The sequence below is a fragment of the Trichechus manatus genome, unplaced genomic scaffold, assembly GCF_000243295.1.
Source record: "Trichechus manatus latirostris isolate Lorelei unplaced genomic scaffold, TriManLat1.0 scaffold00238, whole genome shotgun sequence".
Taxonomy (NCBI): Eukaryota; Metazoa; Chordata; class Mammalia; order Sirenia; family Trichechidae; genus Trichechus; species Trichechus manatus.
Window position 1 is genome coordinate 407,700 of NW_004444174.1, and position 18,885 is coordinate 426,584.

The window sequence follows — 18,885 nt, forward strand, 5'->3', positions numbered from 1 at the left end:
GATCCCTGACAAGTGGAGTAAGGGCTATTATGGTAGGAAAAGCCAAGTGGAAGCCTTTAGAACCATCCCTACGTAGGCAAATAGTAAACCAAAAGCAATACCGCATTCCTGCAGGGATTGCAGAGATTACTGCCACTATAAAGGACTTGAAGGATGCAGGGGTGGTGCTTCTGCTAAAACTACTATCCGTGGACTTACAAGATGTCTTATCCACCGTCATGGTGTCCACACTCTGATCAAGGGACTCACTTCACAGCAAATGAAGTGCAGCAGTGGGCCCGTGATCATGGAATTCACTGGTCTTAACATGTTCCTCATCATCCTGAAGCAGCTGGCTTGGTAGAAAGATGGAATGGGCTCCTAAAGATACAATTATGGCACCAGCTAGGTGGCAATACCTTCCAGGGTTGGAGCAATGTTCTCCACGAGGCTGTATATGCTCTAAATCAGCATCCAATATACGGTGCTGTTTCTCCCATAGCCAGGATTCACGGGTCCAGGAATCAAGGGGTGGAAATGGGAGTAGTACCACTTACTATTTCCCCTGGTGACCCACTCGCAAGGTTTTTGCTTCGCGTCACTGCGACCTTATGCTCTACAGGTCTAGAGGTCTTAGTTCTAAAGGGAGGAATGCTCTCATCTGGAGACACATCACTGATTCCATTGAACTGGAAGCTAAGAATGTCACCTGGCCACTCTGGGCTCCTTATGCCTCTGAATCAACGGGCAAAGAAGGGAGTTACCATACTGGCTGGTGTGATTGATCCTGATTACCAAGAAGAAATCGGATTGATATTATATAATGGAGGTAAAGAAGAGTATGTCTGGAATGCAGGAGATCCCTTAGGGCGTCTCTTAGTACTACCATGGCTTATGATTAAAGTCAATGGAAAACTACAGCAACCCAACTCTGACATGACCCAAACCCTTCAGGAATGAACGTTTGGGTCACTCCATCAGGTAAAGAACCATGACCAGCTGAGGTGCTTGTTGAGGGCAAAGGGAATACAGAACGGGTGGTGGAGGAAGGTAGTTCTAAATACCAGTTATGTTGATGTCACCAGTTGCAGAAATGATGATTGTAATTATTATGAGTATTTCTGCTTTGTAAGTGTGCTTCAAATATTTTTGTTTTCTTCACTTATAAAATATAAGATGTAAACGGGGCTAGTGAGTTTTCAGTTGTACATGTATTAGTTATATCATGTTAGGGGCAAGTATGACTTTGTAATTGTCTTTATTCAGAGATTATGTATAGTTTGGGGAGATGTGCACAGGTGTCAAGTTGACAAGGGGTGGACTGTGATAGTTAAGATTTGTGTCAACTTGGCTGGGCCATGATTTTCAGAGTTTATATGTGATCACCCCCAAGACGGGATCTGCTGTGAGTAGCCAGTCAGTTGAAAGGGAATTTTCTTGGGCGTGTTGCCTGCATTCGAATATAAGTGGACATTCTGGCTATTGTTTGCTCTGGATCCTGCAGCTGTCTCCTATTCATTTCACCTGTGGATCTTGGGACTTGAGCTAGCAGCTTATCTGCCAATCTCGGGATTTGTCGATCTTCATAGCTTGTGAGCAAGAGCCCTGCTCACTGACCTGTCAATCTTGGGTTCTCCAGACCCTGTGGCTACGTGAATCAGAGACGCCTCTGATATGATCCAAAGACTTGGGACACTCCAGCCTCTACAGTCACTTGAGTTGTTTCCTTGATATAAATCTCTCTCTATATATATTTATATGCTTTACTGGTTTTGCTTCTCTAGAGAACACAGCCTAAGACATTCTCCAAAGGGTGACCTCAGCAGAGGAGGATTTTAACAATCAAGTAGATAGGATGATGCATTCTGTGGAAATCATTCATCCTCTTTCCCTAGCCACTCCCATTATTGCTCAATGGGTTCATGAACAAAGTGGCCATGGTTGCAGAGATGGAGGTTCCACTTACATCCATGCTGTAGCTAAGTCAGCTACATGGACTTCCACTCACCAAGGCTGACTTGGCTACAGCCACTGCTGAGTGACCAATCTTCCAACAGCAGAAACTAACACTGAGTCCCTTTTATGGCACCTTTCCTCTAGGTGATCAACCAGCCATCTGGTGGCAGGTTGATTACATTGGACTGCTTCCTTCATGGAAAGGGCAGCATTTTGTTCTTACTGGAACAGATACTTACTCTGAATATGGATTTGCCTTCCTTGCATGCAGTGCTTCTACCCAAACTACCATCCATGTACTTACAGAATGCCTTATCCACTATCATGTTATCCCACACAGCACCTCCTTGGATCAAGGTACTCACTTCACAGAAAATGAAGTTCAGCAATGTGCCCGTGCTCATGGAACTCTCTGGTCTTACCATGTTCCCTATCATCCTGAAACATCTGGCTTGGTAGAAAGATGGAATGGCCTTCTAAAGATACAATTATGGCACCAGCTAGGTGGCAATACCTTGCAGGGTTGGGGCAATGTTTTCCAGTTGGCTGTATATGGTCTAAACCAGCATCTGATATATGGTGCTGTTTCTCCCATAACCAGGATTCATAGGTCCAGGAATCAAGGGGTGGAAATGGGAGTGGCACCACTCACTATTACCTCTAGTGACCTACTTTCAACATTTTTCTTCCTGTCCCCAAATCTTATTCTCTACTTATCTAGAGGTCTTAGTTCCATGGCATAGGAGCTCCCTCCACTGGTCGCCTGGTGGGTGGGGTGGGGGGGGCAGGGGAGGGGCTTCTCTCACCGCCAGTTGCCGGTATGGCAGTGGGAGTGGACTGGTGTGTGGGGTGGCATGTGGGTGGGTGGGGCAGGCATGAGCCTCAGGTCACGGGGTCTGACATCATGGGAGCTCGCACCAGGGACTGCAGGGTAGGGATGGAGGGTGGGCACACCACTGGTGGGGAGGAAAGGAGAGGGAGGAAGGGGAGGAGCATATTCCCCCAGTCTCTGGCGTGAGCACAAGGGCACTCCCCACACAGTGCAGCCAGTGATCAGAACCTGGCCCCAACCAAATGTGAGGAGCAGGAGGCTATCCAGAGTCCGGTGGGGTGGAGGATCTCTAGCCACCAGTCCAAGGATCCTCTACTTCATGAGCCCCATCAGCCCAAATGATCAGGGACCACTGCTGGTCAGTAGCTCTGTCTCTATTTTCTGGCTCCCTCCATGCTCTATGGTCACCTGGATCCCTAGGACTCTTGCCTGCCTTCCTGCACTTTCCGTCCTTTGATCTAGTTTATGTTCTGCTTACCTTGCTTCACTCCAGGTTTGTCTACACAGTATCTCTGTCTCCTATTGGGGATTCCGTGAAGTGAAGTTGTCTTCCTGCGCTCCTCACCTAGGAATACTGCTCCCTTGTCTCAATATGGCCTTGCTGCATGAGACTGACTGGCAGGCACCTATGGTCCCTAAGTCTCCTCATTCACTGTTTTCATTCAGTTTCTCCTTCCCTTCGGTGTTCGATCTAATTCTTCATTCTTCCGTTTGTTCTTCTTGGGTTCCCAGATTGTCATCCCTATCTGTTTCACTTGGTTTCTCAGCTCTTCACTGTACCAGGATGACATGATGTGTGTGACTAAGCTGTCATCTTGGGCCTTCTCGTCAAGGTTTTTTTTTTTTTTAACTTTATTATTTCCTCATAATTTTCACTCTTTTATAATGGTTATTTTTATTTGTTACACTTTTCTTTTAACAAAAATATATACTATATGCTTTCGGTGACTATTGTTAGGGAACCAGTCTTGGGAATTTTAAATTATCTTCTCTTGTTCTTTTAAATCCAGGTCATGGTGAATATTTTTTCCTTTGTTTTATAATTTTGGATAAAAACACAGTGGTGTCTTTTTCCTGAGGGAATTCTACCTCTTCAAAGAGACTTTATGTTAACTTATTTAGTGGACCATTTTAAACAACAACAACAACACAACAAGTTACTGTGCAGAACATGGTCTCAGAGAACATCTAGCTCAATTGGCATAACACAGTTTATAAAGACATTGTTCTACATTCTACCTTGATGAGTAGCATCTGTGTTCTGAAAAGCCTGTGAGCAGCCGTCTAAGATACTCCACTGGTCTCACCCTTTTGGGAACAAGGGAGAACGAAGAGAACAGAATACAAGGAAAAGATTAGTCCAAAGGACTAATGGACCACAGCTACCAAGGCCTCCAGCAGACTGAGTCCAGTACAGCTAGATGGTGCCTGGCTACCACCACTGACTGCTCTGACCAGGATCACAATAGAGGGTCCTGGACAGAGCTGGAAAAGGATGTAGAACAGAATTCTAACTCACAAAAAAAGACCAGATTTACTGCTCTGACACACTGGAGAAACCCCGAGAGTATGACTCCCGGACAACCTTTTGGCTCAGTGGTGAAGCCCCTCCTGAAGTTCACCATTCAGCCGGGGATTGGACAGCCTCATAAAACCAAACGGGACTAGTGAGGCACAGCAGTCCAGGGACAAGGACTAGAAGGCAGGAGGGGACAGGAAAGCTGGTGGTAGGGAACCCAAGGATGAGTAAGGACAGTGCTGACATGTAATGGGGTTCTTAACCAATGTCATAGGGCAACATGTTTACTAACTGTTTAATGGGAAACTATTTTGTTCTGTAACCTTCATCTAAAGTGAGAGTAGCAGCACAACTGGAAGAACATAATCAACGTAACTGAGTTGTACATGTAGAAATTTTTGAAATGGTGTATCTTTGGCTATGAATATTTTCAGCAAAAAAAAAAGGTCCTCCAAGGCCAAGAAGGGAGCGTGTTGATATGTCATGGGGTTGTTAACCAATACCATAAAACAATATGTCTACTGTGTTTAATGAGAAAATACTTGCTTTGTAAACCTTCACCTAAAGTAGAATTAAAAATAAATAAATAAAGTTAATTCCTCATCTTGGTAATAAGGTTTTGCTTTTTTTTTTTTAAATTCCTGCTTAAGTAACCCTAATGTCCCTATATCCTGTCCTCTTGTACAGATTAAAACAGAAGCCCTGGGCATACCTGGGCATATTACCACTCCCAACATCTTTGCAAAACTCAGTTTATTATTTGTTATTTTCTCTTCTGTCCTTATTTCTTCTGTAGAGATTTTTCTCTTTATTTTCTGAGAATACAGGATTTGAGAGAAAATATATCATTAGATAAAGAGACATTTCCAAATTATAAAAAAGAAACTCAGTAGGTACATGTAACGATTCTGAATTCCTTTAATGCTCATAACAATACAGATTCAAAATTAAAATGAAAGATTGGCAGAACTAGTAAGTCTAATTCTCAATAAATAAAGAGAAGGAACAATTCTTAATGCTATAGAAAAATTGAACAAAACAAATAATAAGCTCGATCTAATGCATTATGTTTGTACCCAACAACTGTAGAAAGGAACAATTGAAATAATCAACCCCATAGATGAACACAAAGAAAGCCTAAAAGCTCACCAATGAAACAATATAAAACTGATGTCCTAAATTGGTAAATATAATTGGAAAACAATACAAAAGAGAGAAACAATTAAAAATATGGAGTTACATAAATTATGTGTTAAAATAAAGCGATTAATAAATATAACTTTAATATTTTATGTATCAAAAATGAAACCATAATATAAATTCAAAAACATTAAGAACTGAACAACAATGGAAGTATCAACTCCAACCCTTACGCTTTTTGAGTAAAACAATATTTAAAGGGAAATATCTAGCCTAAATTTTATATGCTAGAAAAGAAGAATGTTTAAAACTTAACAAGCAAAATATATAACTCAGTGAATTAGGATGAAAACACAGAAAGCAGAGCTAAGGACATAGTAAAGCTAAGAATGAAAGCCAAAGAAAAAAACTCAAAAGAGAAACAGTTGAGTTGAACATCAAAACAATAATAGTAAAGTAATAAATAAAAAGTAATGTCATTATAATTACAATTAATGATGACAAAAAAATATGATGGATCATAAAATTATTAAAAATAAGAAATGATGATATCAAGACTAAAGAATGATCTCTGGAAAATTTGATCAGGAGTTTAGTGCAAAAAATATAAGTGAAAATTGACTGATAACAACTTATAGTGTGGAGAGATATTCCCACTCACCACGCACACACGCACATTCACATGAACCAGTGCCAGACTACAGCATGCACTAGCTAGCTTAATCTCACTTTCGAACATAAACATTTTAAAAATCATTAAAAAAAGAAAGAAAGAAAACCTATACAAGCTATATATAAACAAAAGTAAAACATCATGACTAATTATGTATTTTCCCAGAAAATAAAGGATAGTTTATCATCTATTAACATGAATAAACCCATATAAGATTAAGAGAGAGAAATTTTCAAGTAGACAACTATTATTTGGTCATTTTCAATATGCATTTATGAAAAAAAATCAAACCTACCTTTGGGTTAGCAGCTGAGAGGTTAACCACTGCACCACCAGGGCTCCTTTTAACAAAAACCTTTGTTTTTGTGGTGTGCCATCGAGTGGATTCTGACCCATAGCAATGCAATAGGAAGGAGCAGAACTGCCCCATAGAGTTTTCTAGGCTGTAATCTTTATAGACAGTGCCCTGATGACTCAGTGGTTAAGTGCTCAGCTGCTAATCCAACGGTTGACAGTTCAAACCCACCAGCTGCTCCGCAGGAGAAAGGTATGGCAAAGATTTAGATTATGGCATGTTTACATACCAATGACTAAAAATTAGAAAGTGAATATTTTAAGAAATAAATAATTTACTATAGTCATAACAAATAACATTTAGGAATACATCTATCAAAAGGTAGGCAAGAGATTTCAAACAAAATTATAAAATTTTACTGGAGCATAATAGAAGGCTTAAGTGAATGAAGAAAGGTATTTCATGGATGGGAAGATTTGTAAAACTGGAAAATCTGCCCAAATAAATCTATAAATTAAATGCAATCTAATCAAACTCCCAACAGGATTTTTAATGGAACTTGACAAGGTGATCTTATAATTTTAGTGGAAAGTGGAAAAAGCCAAGAAGAGCCACAACGTTTTTTAATAATTCAATCCATGACAGAGATTTAGGCACTTGCCATTCATTTTACTAGTCGACCTAGAAATTACTGTAAATGCATATAGTTGAAATAAATATCCATTCAACGAAAAGCACTCATTTAGGCTTTTGAAGAGTTGAGACTCTACCTTAAGACTGTATTTGTAGATGTGAGGTATTTTGTTTGTTATTCATGTCAGGTTTTATTTCAATTACAATGTAGCACAATACAGTGAAAATCCATAAAAAAATAATAAAATGAGGTAGGTCAAAATTACTAATGGGAAAAAAAATTTAAGATATAGACTGACATAACCTGATTCTTAATGTATTTTTCCAGTACAGTGCTAAGGATAAAGGGTGCTTGAAAGAATTAATGAATAAATTAATGAATGATTTTCTTCAGACAGGAAATCTGTAGGCCAAAGACTTTGGATGTTTTTGTTGCCACCACGCATCTGTCAGTTTGTCCTACTGTCATGGTTTGCATGTTGCTGTGATACTGAAAGACTTTGGATAGAATTATAAAAATTTAAAAACCATTACTATGCCCCTGATGAGAAGGGGAATATTGAATTCATCTTTGTATTCCAAGTATATAGCACAGTATGCATTCAATAACCACAGATTGAATAAAATAAATCCAACAAAATCATAGCATGAGTAACAAATCTATATGAAAAACCAAACACATTGCAGTCTAGCTGATTCCAATCCATAGTGCCCCTATAGGACAGAGTAGAACTACCCCATAGGTTTTCCAAGGAGCAGCTGGTGGATTTGAACTGCTGACCTTTTGGTTAGCAGCTGAGCTCTTAACCATGGCACCACCAGGGCTCCTAGGTACCCATTTATTTAGGTGCTGACAAAAGGTGGGCAAATGTAAGGTTTTTAAAATACTTGCCCTACACTAATCTTTCAACAATTCTAAATATGTGGCACCCTGGGTAGGAATGAGACTAATGATGAGTTCACAAAGTTGTCAATCGTGATGTTGTCAATCATTATATTTTAGACAACAGTTTACTGACAAGGTGCTAGTGCAGGTTCTGTATTACAAGATGAAAAATCCCTAAGTGTGGCTGGCAGTAACTAACTAAGAATGAAAAGAAGTGGGAGCAAAATTAACTTAGTGAATAAGAGAAATAAAGGGGATAGTTTAATATTACCATAAGACTTTTTTTGTTTGAATTCTAACACTAAACCACTAAAAATCTGACACTTCATTAGATGGTATAAGAAAATATTTCCTTCAACATTTTATATTACTTATATCTGGAAAAATTTTAAAAAAACATGGTTAGAGATTGTCATGGATTGAATTGTGCCCCCCCGAATATTCCCAGTATTGTGTGATTGTACTCCATTTTGTGATATGATGCAATTATCCTCCATTTTGTGATGTGTTATATAAATCCTAACTGCTGCCTGTGGTTATGTTAATGAGGATTAGGTTACATCAATGAGGATTAGGTTATGTTTGTTATGTTAATTAGGCAAGATTAAGGTGTATCTTGAGTCACCACCCTTACTCAAGTCACCACCATTACTCGAGTCACAACTTTTATCTCACAAAACATAAAAGGAGAGAGAAGTGAGCAGAGAGGAGGGGTCCTGACTACCACCAAGAAGAAGAGACGGGAGTGCAGCAGGTCCTTTGCACCCAGGGTCCCTGTGCTGAGAACATCCTACACCCAGGAGCCAGAGAGCTGTAACACGGAGATAGCAGTGGCAGCAAAGTGGTAATAGCAGAACCAGGACACCAGCAGAAAATGGCACAGCTGGTGTGCTGACCCACAGAGAGAGAGAGCTGAGTGCCTTCTGAACAAGGCACACTGGAATAATGGGGTGCCTCTGGGCCCTTATTGGTGGAGTTGAAGAGCTTTGTAACACTTGCTTAAGCAAGGCAGAGGCCAGGTGGAGCCGAGGAGTCAAGGGGTTGAGGGCTGAGAGAAAGAGAAAGGCCTGCTTGCAGGCATGTCTGAGAAGTTGTTGTGACTGAAGAACTATATCCGGAGTCATTTCTGATCCTGAATAGTAACATGTTACACTAAGATCCATGGAGATCTCCAAGAAATGTCAGACTCACAGATGCTGAAAGGAGACAAGAACCTTCCCTCAGAGCCAACAGAGAAAAAGCCTTTCCCTAGAGCTGGCGCCCTGAATTTGGTCTTCTAGCCACTTAGAACGTGAGAGAATAAGTTTCTGTTTGTTAAAGCCATTCTCTTGTGACTGTTCCATTATAGCAGAACTAGATAACTATGACAGAGATGATTTCCAGTTTTCTTCAGTTTTTCGGTATAACTCATAAATACTATCAAACTGATCATATGTGGAAATAGTTGAAAATACTTCCACTCAGAAGGTAGTATGGGCCAGACTACAACCAAGGTCATATCTGGACACTGGAAGGGATAGAAATGCCTCATCCCAACTCCTCAAGAGGAGTTCTGTATATTCTGTTTAGGATCACCCATCTCCAACTTCCATAATTTCACTAGAACCAAAGAGGGACCCTCAAAGCATTACATCAATCACCCATCAACACTCCTCTATTTCCTCATCCCTCATTAACACCCAGTGCCTTAATATCACAATCTGCCTTGTGACCAACAAGCAAAAAAATTCAATATGATCTTTACCTATGTCTACATAACTAAACTCAAGAAACCCCCAGTTAAACCCCCATCTTCTAGACCTTTTCCCCATACAAATATGTACATCCGATTTTCTGAACTATCTTCCACTCTTCTTTACTTCTGAAAGGCTTCCACTGAATTGTTTGAACACATACATGGTCAGTACATCAGTAATCCTCACATATACTCAACTTGCTCTCTGACATTCTCTTCACCCTATTTCTCTGTTTTGATAACTAAGGAGCCCTGGTGGCACAGTGGTTAAGTGCTTGGCTGCTAATCAAAAGGTCAGTGATTCAAACCCACCAGCCACTCCATGGGAGAAAGATGTGGCAGTCTGCTTCTGTAAAGATTACAGCCTTGGAAACCCTATGGGCAGTTCTACTCTGTCCTGTAGGGTTGGTATGAGGCGGAGTCAACTTAATGGCAACTGATGTGTGTGGGTATTTCTCTAACTAAAATCAAGACACTTCTACGTATCTGTTTCTTAGACTGCCTTGTCACTAGCTTCAAGTTTAGATTTTTCCAAGTTCCTGATCATTCACCCAAAATGTTAGCCACTGTCTATGAATCAGGTAGATGAATATCTCAAGCCATTTCATCTTCCAGCCAGTATGGACATGATGTAGTGACTGGCATTTGACAACTTGGAGCTTTTCCTTTCTCCATAGCCCTTAAAAGACACTGCTTAGTGAGAATTTAAACCATAGCAGTCAGTCAACTGAATGCTAGTTGCAACATACCATGAGGATCCATTTGTTAATTGTACCTGAATTCCTTCTTCCATCATAAATATGTGGTCAAGAATTCCCCATGAGGCCATGGGTACAGCAGAAATAGGTGTTGTAGATCCATTTACTCACCCATTCAATTCTAACTCTACTTTGATAAGATTTCCTGCATACCATTTTCCATTTGAAGATAGATTCCTACTGCACATGCCCAATCTCGTTGTTTGGTTGATCATATACCAGAGACATGAAACCTTTTCAAATGATATAGTTACTTAAAGTCCAGTGTCTGGTCTCTACCAGAGTGACTAGCAAGCCAGGAGCTGCTTTTAAAATATACAATACCTCTCTTACCTCATACTCTTCTACTTTCTCATCTTTCACTCCTCTCCAGCCACAATGACCTGTTTTATATTCCTCAAATATATTAAGTGTGTTCCTTACCTCTGGGTTTTTATATCTTCAGTTATCTTTTTCCTTTAACACTCTTGCCTTAATATCTATATGAATTGCAACCTCACCTTCTTTGCATATCTGATCCTAAAATGTCTTCTCTGTGATGGCTTATCTGGTATGAGTTTAAAATAGAAACACTCATCCCCACCTCCATAATTCCTAATCCTTTCTGTGCCATATTTTTTCTCAGAGAACTTCTGCCTATCTAAAGTGTTACATGTTTTATTTGTTTAATTTTTTATTCTCTGCATGCACCATTAGAATGTAACTTCCATGAGCGTATGGATTTCTGTCTATTTTGCTGATAATGTATCTTCAGGGAGTACCCAATGCTAAATATTTGTTGAGTAAATGAATGAGTTGTATACATCATTTTTCCCTTCTAATCTTACTACTTATATTGACTGTCTCAATTTCCCTTCTTTTTCTTCTATGTCCTAGTAAGATTCTGCACATAATTATTGCATCATGTAAGTTATCTAAATTAAATTTTGAATGTAACATTAGAACTATTTGGGAAATAAATGTCATGTTGCTTAAAGCAATCTTCAAAAAAGATTACTTTCTGAGTCTCCACAATATGAGATAAATCTAAAGTGAAAGAGATCATTCTGGTAATTTAAATACAGTAATCTTTGTAATTTCCTAAACACATGTATCCACATTATGGTCAAATACTCATAGCCATAGCAAAGACCACATAGTACAAATTATAATACATGTTTCACTCAAATAGCTTTTAGTATTATTCTGTCTTTTGAGATATTCCCTTCCAGAAATTACAAAAGCTGTTTATATATCATAAGTAACAGTTTAAAGAAAACTGGTACAATGATAGTTTAAAGGAAAACAGCTGTGAGGTGACAGGCATGTTTAACTTAAATCTCTGCAACATCCACATAAAAATTATGAATTTCAGAGAATATTCTTTCTAGGACAGAAGTGGTAAATAACTGTTTAGACCTGAAGAATTTTAAGTATTGTTCAAAGTGGTTTTCAGTATGAGAAACTGGAGAAATTAAAGAGAACATTCCCATATCCATTTTCTTCATCATTTATTGACTTTTATTATGTTTTGTTACTGTTGGTGTATACTTAATATTATATTGAAAATAAATATATCCCATAACTGGCCAATTCTACAAAGTTTCTTTTTATCTTAAATTATCAGACCTTTTCTCATTGTTTTGAGAGCAGTAATATTTATTCATTAATTATTCCATACCTAATTCCAAAAATCACCATCACCCATCTGTCAGTTTCTTGTACTGATGCAGTGGCTGCAACAACGTACTCAAACATATTGTGGTGATGGTGCAGGACTGGGCAATGTTTAGTTCTGTTATACATGAGGTCATTATGAATTGGAGACAACTTGACAGTGTCTAACAGCAATTCAAAAAAAGAAGGTTTTTGAGGGCTCACAACAAAGATGCAGCTTATACCAAGCAGAAACCACTGAAAAAAGTATAAAAAGTCATGTGTTAGTGAGGGCAAAAGAGGTAAGAAAGTGTTAGGGGTAATAAATAGATAATTACTTCAAATACACAGACTACATTTATGAGAACTAAATTAAATGCCTCTTTCCCCTTGATTTTCATATTCTGAAGTTCTTATTCCTATACAGTCTGCTTTTGCTCATTGATTTATCACTTTTTTTTTTTTTTTTAAAATCCGTGGGCAAAGTCTGTTAAGCAAATTGAATTATACTAACAGAAGTCTTTCCTATATTGTGACCCTGGTTTAGAGTTTATGCTAGTCCTGAATGGAACTTGTTTTCAAGCCAGTGACGACATATTGAGCTCTTGGTTCACATATATCAGAAAATAAAACATAGCTATATTTGTGTTAGTAAAATAATTTTATAAAATATTTTACTTCATTCTCCTTGGCATTTATTCAAGACATTGTATGACTCTTACCAAGGTAACCAATTGAAGTGGAAATTAATAGATTTTTTTCAAATGCTAACAGTGTTCTAAACTCCAATCCCCGCAGCCTTAATTACCATAGTGTAACTCACTCATTTTTCACTTTCTCTAAAAATGTGAAAAGTGTACCTGTTTTTCTACACAAATTGCTTAAATTTAGGAGCCTGAATGTATTACAAACCTGTGAAATTCTACGTGGAGAAAACACAAAGATAAATAGGACTCAGTCACTGTCACAAAAGATTTCAGAGTAGGCTAAGGATGACTCACATATGCTAAGATTACTATAAAATTGTTAAGTGAATTTAATTGCAGAGGTGCAGATAGTTATGAAGGATGTTATCTGGGTTTATTTAGTCTATGTCTGGAAGGAGGTGGAGGCATAGGATGACTCCAAAGTCAATGGCACCTAAAATCAATTAAGAGCATTGAGTAAAAGTATGGTCACCAAGGTGGTTGGGAAGAACATTCCTGGCAGAGGAGACAACTCAAACTAAGGAACAGGTGAAATATGATGTGTGAAGTGTGAATAAAGGCATAAAAAATGAAATAAGTTTTGTGGATTTCGGTGTAGAAAAGTAGACTGGTGTTTGATCATAACATGGGAGCCAGCCTGGCTACACGAGTCTGCAATCTAGGCTGTTGCACAGGGTCCTGCTCTTGGTTTAATGTTCTGCCCTCACTGTCTTGAAATTTTTAATTTTTTCAACGGAGTTCAACATTTTTATTATTACTGGGCCCATCAAATTATATGGTTGTTTCTGGGTGAGTCAAGAATGGCAACAACTAAGACCGGAGAGGAGAGCCAAGGACTAGATCATTGATGACTTTATGTGTCATAGAAAGTAGCTAGTCATTTATTCTTGTGGATACACAAAGCCACTAAAGGGTTTTATATGAGGAAATAATGTGATGTGATTTACATCTTAGCATATGTATAGATAGTGACAGGTAAGATATGTAAGTAGGTGTATACTGTTAGGAGATAACGGGAATACAAATTAATGACATGGTAGTAAGGATAAAAATGAGGAAAACTATTCAAGATAAAGAGATAAATGTGTGTGCATTTAACAATTTTAAGATTCAAGAAAGAAATACTTCAAAGTTAATTCCCACTATGCTAGCTGTGAGTACTTGGTATCAGTAACTGTAATAAAGAGTATCAGAAGAGGTGACATTCTGCAAAGAAAAAGGATTTCAGACTTGAACATATTGTCAATAAGTGCTTTATGTCACTTGAAGATATGTTATTGACTTAGTTTCCATTAGTTGAAATCATAAGAACAATTGAAATTACCCAAAGACTTAAAAGATGGGTTAAAACAGAGGACAAAATGCTAAGGAAATTGGAAGAAACTTGCAAAGAGGTGTGGGTAGAGCAGGTAGAAACAGGCATCTGCAGTTTTCACAGATGCAGTGGGCATACAAAAAGTGGAATGAAACACATGGAAAATACATCTAGGATATTCAATAAGTTGAAATGAAAAAAAATCCATTAAATTTTGCAATCATTGACATATATACATATATATGTATCAGTGATGGTGAACTGACTACATAATATCATACAAGGAAGTGGAAATTGTAAGAAACAGTAAAAAAAAGTGAACAAAAAATAGGACAGAACAAGGAAATATTGACTGAAGAGGGTTATGAGATCATGGTAGGTGATTTTTATTTATTTATTTTTAATTTTTTTCATTTTGGGAGGTACTTAGAATGTTCGTGACCCGTGGGGAGAAGCTAATAGATAAGAAGGGACTAAGGATACGAAAACACAAAAATCAAACCCACTGCCGTGGAGTCCATTTTGACCTATAGCAACCTTCTAGGACAGAGTAGTAACTGCCCCATAAGGTTTCCAAGGCTATAAGTCTTTATGGAAGCAGACTGCCACATCTTTCTCCCATGGAGCGGCTGGTGGGTTTGGACTGTAGACCTTTCAGTTAGTAGCTGGAGCGTTTTAACCACTGCTCCACCAGTGCTCCTAATTAAAGATCCGAAAGTGAGGAGATAAACAATACAGTAGAGATGAGATGGATGATGGAGAAAGGAGGCGGCTGTTCTGCAGCTGTGATTTTTCTCCAGCTGCACTCTATTCCAGCACACGGGAGAGGGAAATCAGGTACTAATACTCATTCAGAACCAGAGTTTCACTCATGACATTAGTCAAATACAGAAGTCTTCCCTGCTGCACAAAACCAGAATACCTTATCATCTCCGCAGTGGGTGGACAGTGGTGGCTCAGTGGTAGAAGTGTCACCCTCAATGCAGGAGACCTGGATTGGATTTCTGGCCAAATTACCTTAGCACAGCCACTACTCGTCTGTCAGTGGATACTTGCATGATGCTATGATGCTAAACAGGTTTCAGTGAGGCTTCCAAACTAAGATAGAATAGGAACAAAGGCATGGTGATCTACTTTTGATAAATTAGCCAATGAAAACCCTATAGATCACAACAGTCTGATCACATAGTGCATGGGGTTGCCATACGAGTCAGGGACCAACTCAGTGTTAGCTAGCAACAACAATCATGTTCTTCATGATTAGAATATTCATCCTGCTTCTGCAAACTTCTTGAGGATGTAGTATGACTATTTCTCACTCTATATGAGATTTGTCACTTAATAGTTGCTCAACAAGCATTTGTGAAGGAGGGAAAAACACAATTAAGGCCCAGAGGTGCCAAACAACCTGGTATGTAAAGTAGTAATTTAGTGTGGCTGGTAGCGCACTGAGTATGAGACTGCTAAGGTGGAAAAAGTCTAAGTTACAGAAAATTTTAAATTTCGGGTTAGGTACCAGAAACTTTTTCCTGTATCCGAATTATTGTAATAGTAGCCCAAGAACAAATCCAATTTTTTTTTTTTTTAATTTTGTATGGCCCTGGTGAGCAAAGAATATTTAAAGCAGCACAAAATTTTTAAAAGTTCATGTGAAAATCTGTATTTCAAAAGCCTTAAAAGAAGTCAGAAGGTTTAGCATCACTCCATTTATAATTTTGCATAAATCAGTATATTATTCTGCTTTCAGAGGTGATTCTGAAGAGCTTTGAAGCATCTTTTTGTAACGGTCTCCAGCAGGCAGCGGAACTTAATATCTACTAAGCAGAGACATCTGTGCCATTCTCTATAGCTAAAAGTTTAGCGAAAATAGGCAACACGCTTTTGTACACAAATTCAGGATTTCCTGGGAAAGGTTTTTAGGGCAGTGGAGGGATAGAAACAGGCTTATTTCAAGAAATCATTGAAAATAATGAAGGATGACTCAGATATTCTCTCTCGCACGCTCTCTCTGTCTCTATCTCTCGCTCTTCTGTCTTACTGCGATATCCTAAGTCCAGTGACTTCACTGCTATTTTTGAGTTTTGGTCTATAAATTTAAAAAAAAAAAAAAGTGGAACTAAAAAAATTGCATTTTAGTTCTAGAGGATATCACAATGTTAATGATACTGTAGATATCACTAGGACTTTTTTTTTTTTCCCCCTGGTAGAAGCACTGCAATGTTTCGAAGGACTACTGTTTTAGAATTTCACAAGTTTAAGCACAGTGGAAGGATAACTCTTCAAGGTGAGACAGGTAACGTCTTCACCTTCTTTTTATTTAGTTATAGCACAGACAAAATTTGTCATTTCTCTCCTATCATTAAAGTGAGAACCAGTATTAAAAGATAATAATTAGAGAATAATCAAGGTGGATTTTCATGTGGAAAATAATTTGATATTTTATTATAAAGGGAAATATGAGCTGTTAAAAAATTAGGTCCTTTACATATTTTGAAAACTCAGTGATGTATTAAAACTCTTATCTGTGAAAATCTTTCTTTTAATTGAGCTTTAAGTGCAAGTTTATAATTTAAGTTAGTTTCTCGTACAAAAATTTATACACACATTGTTATGTGACCCTAGTTGCTCTCCCTGTACTGTGACAGCACGCTCCTTTCCACCTCAGATTTCCCGTGTCCATTCGACCAGCTCTTCACCCTCTCTGACTTCTCATCTTGCCTCTGAACAGGAGCTGCCCGTTTAGTCTCATGTATCTTCTTGAGCTAAGAAGCACGCTCTTCACGGGTATCACCTTCTGTCCCCTAGATGCACTCTAATCTTTGTCTGAAGAGTTGGCCTCAGGAATGGTTTTAGTTTTGGGCTAACAGAGAGTCTGCGGGAAATGTCTTCTGAGGTCCCTCCAGTCTCAGTCAGATTATTAAGTCTAGATTTTTTACTAGAATTTGAGTTCCATACCCTACTTTTCTCCTGCTCCGTCAGGGACTCTCTGTTGTGTTCCCTGTCAGGGCGGTCATTGGTGACAGCCAGGCACCATCTAATTCTTCTGGTCTCAGGCTGACGGAGTCTCTGGTTTATATGGCCGTTTCTGTCTTTTGAGCTAATATTTTCCTTGTGTCTTTGGTGTTCTTCATTCTCCTTTGCTCCAGGTAGGTTGGGACCAATTCATGCATCTTAGATGGCCACTTGCTAGCTTTTAAGACCCCAGATGCCACTCATCAAAGTGGAATGCAGAACATTTTCTTAATAAACTTTGTTATGCCAGTTGACCTAGATGTCCCCTGAAACCATGGTCCCCAGACACCCGCCTCTGCTACTCTGTCCCTCGAAGTGGTTGGTTTTAATTCAGGGAACTTCTTAGCTTTTGGTTTAGCACAGTTGTGCTAACTTCCCCTGTAGTGTGTGTTGTCCTTCCTTTCACCTAAGATAATTCTTGTCTACTATCTAGTTAGTGAATAACCCTCTCCCTCCCTCCCCACCCTCATAAACATCAAAGAATGTTTTCTTCTTTTTAAACCATTTCTTGAGTTCTTATAATAGTGATCTTATACAATATTTGTCCTTTTATGACTGACTAATTTCACTCAGCATAATGCCTTCCAGGTTCCTCCATGTTATGTTTCACGGATTCATCTTTCTTCTTTACTGTTGCATAGTATTCCATTGTGTGAAATACCATAATTTGTTTACCCATTCGTCTGTTGATGGGCACCTAGGATGTTTCCATCTTTTTGTTATTATGAACAGTGCTGCAATGAACATGGGTGTGTATATATCTATCCATGTAATGGCTCTTATTTCTCTAAAATATATTTCAAGGAGGGGGATTGCTGGATAGTATGGTACTTTTATTTCTAGATTTTTAAGGAAGTACCAAATCAATTTCCAAAGTGGTTATACCATTTTACATTCCCAACAACAGAGTATAAGTGTTCCAGTCTCTATGCAACCTCTCCAACATTTATTGTTTTGTGTTTTTTGGATTAATGCTAGCCTTGTTGGGGTGAGATGGTATCTCATTGTAGTTTTGATTTGCATTTCTCCAATGACTAATGACGGTGAGCATTTCCTCATGTGTCTGTTAGCTGCCTGAATATGTTCTTTGGTGAAGTGCCAGTTCATATCCTCTGCCAGTTTTTAACTGGGTTGTTTTTTTTGTTGTTGAGGTTTTGCAGTATCTTATAGATTGTAGAGATTAGACGTCGACTGGATTTGTCGTAGCCAAAAATTTTTTTCCAGTCTGTAGGTGAAGTCATTTGATGAGCAGAAGTGTTTGATTTTTAGGACCTCCCAGTTGTTTAGTTTGTCTTGTCATGTTTGTGCATTGTTGCTTACAGTTTGTATTCTGTTTATGTCATCTACTAGGGCTCCTAGCATTGTCTCTATTTTTTCTTCCATGATCTTTATCTTTTTAGATTTTATATTTAGGTCTTGGATCCATTTTGAGTTAGCTTTTGTGCATGGTGTGAGGTATGGGTCTTGTTTCAGTTTTTTGCAGGTGGCTATCCACTTATGCCAGCACCATTTGTTAAAGAGACTCTTTTCCCCAATTTATGGACTTTGGGACTTTGTCAAATATCAGCTGCTCATAGGTGGATGAATTTATGTCTGGATTCTCAATTCTGTTCCATTGGTCTATGCATCTGTTGTTGTGCCAGTACTAGCCTGTTTTCACTACCACGGCAGTATAATAGGTTCTAAAATCAGGTAGTGTGAGGCCTCCCACTTTGTCCTTCTTCTTCAGTAATGCTTTACTTATCTGGGTTCTCTTTTCTTTCCGTATGAAGTTGGTGATTTCTTTCTCTATCTCTTTAAAAATGCTGTT